Here is a 5,117-nt window from a genome sequence, read left to right as displayed (position 1 = left end):
TTTGTAATGCACGGTGCTCTCACTGTATAAAATGCATATTGGTCTCACTGTTCATAATCAATGCTGCTCTCACTGTTTATAATGCATGGTGCTCTCACTGTTAATAATGCACGGTGCTCTCACTGTTTAAAATGCACGGTGCTCTCACTGTTTATAATGCACGGTGCTCTCACTGTTTATAATGCACGGTGCTCTCACTGTATAAAATGCATATTGGTCTCACTGTTCATAATCAATGCTGCTCTCACTGTTTATAATGCATGGTGCTCTCACTTTTTTAAATGCATGGTGCTCTCACTGATAACAATGCATGCTGCTCTGACTGTTTAAAATGCTTGGTGCTCTCACTGTTTATAATGCATGGTGCTCTCACTTTTTTAAATGCATGGTGCTCTCACTGATAACAATGCATGCTGCTCTGACTGTTTAAAATGCTTGGTGCTCTCACTTTTATAATGCATGGTGCTCTCACTGTTTCTAATGCATGGTCGTCCAACTCTTTATAATGCATGTTGCTCTCTTAAAATCTATCGATCTCAGCTTTGAATATAACTCAAAGACTGAGCATCCACAGCCCTCTGGGTTGTAGAGAATTCCAAACATTCACAATCCTTTGAGTGAAGAAATGTTTCCTCATGTCGGTCCTAAATGGCCGACCCCTTATCTTGAGACTATGAGCTCCAGTTCTTGACTCTCCATCCAGGGGAATCAAACTCTCAGCATCGACCCTGTCAAGCCGTCCAAGAATCTTATACATTTCAATGCGATCACCTCTCATTCTTCTAAACTCCACCGAATATTGGCCAATTTTACACAATATTTCCTCACACTACAATTGCAGCAAGACCTCCTTACTCTTATATTCCAACACCCTAACAATAAAGGCTAACATATCATTTCCCTTCCTCACTCTCATTCGACCCTTGGTAACTCAGTATTTCCAGCATGTTTTTCCTCTTTTCCTTCTGTCGGGAAAAGAAATGAAGGTTGAAAACATTTTACGATAATTACACTCGATTTTGTTTTGGAAACAATTTCCAACTGAACTGCATCAAATTCGATTATAAACTTAAGAGTTTCTGATGGAAATAAACTATTAAGAACACTTAATTGCGATGGCCGGGAATCGAACCCGGGTCAACTGCTTGGAAGGCAGCTATGCTCACCACTATACCACCATCGCTGAAAATAACCAACAATAAAATAGTTCCCAAACATCAGATCCTGACCAGACACTGCAGGCTGTTGGATTTTGTTCTTCATTTTCACTGGTTTCTGACGGATCCTTTCTCGCTCTGTTGCAGTTCCTGTTTCCGCCCAGTAGATTTCACCAACCCCCAATCAATGGAAATTCCACACCAGCCAGTAATTCTTCACCTGATATCGGACTGAAGAGACAGTCGATACCTGCAATACTTGACCAGCTGGAAATACATTTTACCACAGCTCACATCAGCCATTGAGTAAAGTTAAATAATTACATTAAATCATTACAGAGACCTGAATACCAACTGGGCAGGAATGGCAGCTTAATATTCAAGTCTATAAGATCTTTAGAAAGGACAGGGAAATAGGGAAAGGAGGAGGAGCAGCAATATTACTAAAGGACAATATTACAGCAGTTCAAAGATAGAATATCAGTGAGGGTGAGCGGGCAGTGTAAACACTCTGAGAGAGACCCATCACAAGTGCCCCCACTGTACTCCTCCGGAAGGTATAAGAAGGGCGAGTGCGGGAGGATTTCTTCATTCTTTGTGAACGTGTTTGTGAGATTGTGGAAATGTCTGGAAGAGGAAAAACCGGCGGTAAAGCTCGGTCGAAGGCCAAGTCTCGCTCATCCCGGGGCGGACTGCAGTTCCCTGTTACCCGTGTTCACAGGCTCCTGCGAAAGGGGAACTATGCTGAACGTGTGGGTGCCGGAGCCCCGGTCTATCTGGATACTGTGCATCGAATATCTGACGGCTGAAATCCTCGAGCTGCCCGGCAACGCGGCCCTGGACAAACAAGAAGACCCGCATCATCCCCAGACACCTGCAGCTGGCCATCCGCAACGACGAGGAGCTCAACAAGCTGCTGGGACGGGTGACCATCGCTCAGGGTGTTGTCTGATATCCAGGCCGTGCTGATGCCGAAGAAAACCAGCATTGTGAGCTCCAAGAGCAGGTAAACCGGCCAAGGCTTAATCTGATAACCCAAAGGACAGGACCAACCTTATTGAAATCTTTGAAGAAGGAACATAAAGTGTAGACAAGTATAATGCAGTAGATGTGATATATTTGGGTTTTCCGAAGGCCTTCTATAATGTACCACATTGTAGACTCATGGCTAAGTTCAGAGCACGTGGAGTCAGGTCAGTTGGGTACAAAATTGAAAGCCGAGAATAGAGGTAAAGGGTCGCTACTCAGAGTGGCAAAACGTGGGAAGTGGAGTTCCAGGTGATTTGACCACTGTTCTTCACAATTTACATTAACGATTTGGATTCGGGTATTGGAAGTACAATTCCAAAATTTGTGGACGACACCAAATTGGGGGATTTAGTTAATACAAAGGAAGAAAGCATCAAAACGCAAGAGGGCATTAATAAACTTGCAGAATGAAGAATCAGGAGGTCACACACTGCTTGGATAATAAGAGTCTAAACGGGATAGTGGAGCACAGGGATCTAGTGGTACAGATACACAAATTACTAAAAGTAGCGACCCAGGTTAATCAGGTCATAAAAAGACAAATCAAACACTAGGATTCATTTCTGGAGGGATAGAGTTGAAAAGCAAAGAAGTTATGTTAAACTTGTATAGAACCTTGTTTAGACCAGACTTGGAATACTGCGAACAGGTCTCGTCTCCATATTATAGACATAGGGGCATTGGAGAAGGTGCAAACAAGATTCACAAGGATGATACCAGAAATGAGAGGATATTCTTATCAGGAAAGACTGAACAGACTGGGTCTCGTTTCAGAAGAAAAGAGAAGGCTGAGGGTTGATCTGATCGAGGTTTTTAAGATAATGATAGGGTTTGTTCGGATAGATGTAGAGAAAATGTTTACACTTGTGGGGAGTCCAAAACTTCAGGTAATAAATATAAAATATTCACTAATAAATCAAATAGGGAATTCAGGAGAAATTGCTTTACCCAGAGAGTGGTTAGAATGTGGAACTTGCAACTACGAGGTTGCATCTGAGGCAAATAACAGAGGGACATTTAAGGGGAAGATAGATCAGCACATGAGGGAGAAAGGAATAGAAGGATATGCCGATAGGGTTAGATGAAGTAAGGAAGGAGGAGGCTCATGAGCAGCATAAACGCCGGCATAGATTAGTTGGGCCGAATGGCCTGTTTCTGTGCTGTAGGTTCAGAGCCACCCTCTGTATCAGTGAAAGGACTGGTTACTGTCTGAAGGGAAACGCTAATATCATGCGACCAGTGTGGCTTTGAGCTGCTTTTGTCTCGTTGTGGACGAGATGAGGAATTAATGGGACTGGACTCGGGGCAGTGACCACAGTCCGCTACTTTCAACGGTGACTTATAGATCCCAGCCCACACATCACCAGGTTTCTTGTATTTATTTAAACTACTTGCCATGCTGGGCTCGTAAAGAATCACCAGAACTGCTCGAATAACCTTTCTACATCTGTGGAATTCAGCGCTTCGCTCCGTTTCTGTTCTATTTTGTTGGATTATTTACAAACTCACTGGGGAATCACTGAAATGTAACTCTGTACAGAAACAAATAACAGTGAATTGCCTGGTGCCCAGGAGATCAGGAACATTACTCGCCTTTCGTCCTGTTAACGAGTAAACCGTGTTTCGAGTCCACCGACCCGCTTTGGTTCCATATGGGGGATGAAACAGAGAAATCGGGAGGAGAGGAGACAGTCAGAGTGACAGAGCGGAGAGCGGCCTCTGATCTTCCAGCTCCACCTCCAGTTCACTCCATCCGACAGTTTCAAACCGTTTATCGATAATAGAACCGAACCTCAGCGCTCCGCACAAACCCTGACAGACCCGGGCTTCATATTCAAGGATTCCCAAAAACCAGAAGCTTTCAAATAATCCCCGTTACAATGAGAAATCGTTAATATTCCTGCCTAAATACAGTCCATTCAATAACAAGTCAACTCGGCTCCTCCATTTCAGTCTGTTTCCCTGTTCTATCTCCCCACACATCCCCTCCCAGACGGGTTCAGCGTTTTACAAACACCTTATTCCAGCTTATTTGGAGAATCTCATCTGTTGGGGTTTGAGTTATGACGCGGAGTTTCTCCGCCAGTGTTACCGTCTCACAGAGACTCTCGACCTGAATCTGTGAAAAGATTATGACCATGAACTGGGACTGGAGCCGAAACATCCCCAGTTACAGTGAGGCCCGGCCCGGACATCTCATTCTCTCTATTTTATATCAGACGGTATCCCACTTTCATGTCCAGCAATAGAGAGAGAGAGAGACAGTATCAGTCTTACACTTCCGATCTGTGTCCAAATCACGCTCAATAACAGTATCCACCTTCATATACAGCACCAGAGAGAGAGAGGGAGGCAGACACGGTGAGAGAGACAGAGAGAGCGGTGAGACACAGTGACAGACAGACGTTAACAGTATTAGTTCCAGACTGACCGGGAAAGTGCCGTTTTATCCAGAAAGATCGCGTTGGAGAGACAGAAGATGCAATCACATCTCTCACTGATATTGTACAAGGATCAGAAACACTATTAATCCCACACTCAGGGACAGTACAGAGAGGGACAGAAACAATGGGTCACATTTAACCCTCTAATGCCTGTTGTACTATCTGCAGTTTTACAGCTCAGGGCTGTTCGATATTACTCTCAGTGACCTACAGTTTCACTCCGGTTAAATTAATCTGCGACTGTTGCTGCCTGATATTAACCCTACACGGTCCCAGCAAATACACCGACTCCCACTTTCCTCCCATGTTTCTCCAGGATTGGTTTGAGAAATCCTCTCTCAGTCACACATTATAGGGGCCATTAATGAAGAGAATCCATTGGCTGATTTCACAGCCGCTCACTTTATCTCTGAAAGGTTCTTTACCATCAAAAGACCCCTAGAGAAACAGCAGGGATGGAAACATCTAGTTTAATAGTTGGAGATTG

General features: G+C 44.1%; 1 non-coding gene across 1 annotated transcript; it reads right to left on the bottom strand.

Annotated features, from left to right (window-relative positions):
• Window positions 1-1,111: 1,111 nt before the first annotated feature.
• Window positions 1,112-1,183, bottom strand: trnag-ucc (transfer RNA glycine (anticodon UCC)). The gene has a single exon. It is a non-coding gene; the product is annotated as a tRNA-Gly (tRNA).
• Window positions 1,184-5,117: the final 3,934 nt, after the last annotated feature.

The sequence above is a fragment of the Heptranchias perlo genome, unplaced genomic scaffold, assembly GCF_035084215.1.
Source record: "Heptranchias perlo isolate sHepPer1 unplaced genomic scaffold, sHepPer1.hap1 HAP1_SCAFFOLD_47, whole genome shotgun sequence".
Classification (NCBI taxonomy): Eukaryota; Metazoa; Chordata; class Chondrichthyes; order Hexanchiformes; family Hexanchidae; genus Heptranchias; species Heptranchias perlo.
The sequence above is the reverse complement of the archived record's forward strand: the minus strand, read 5'-3'. Positions and strand labels throughout refer to the sequence as shown.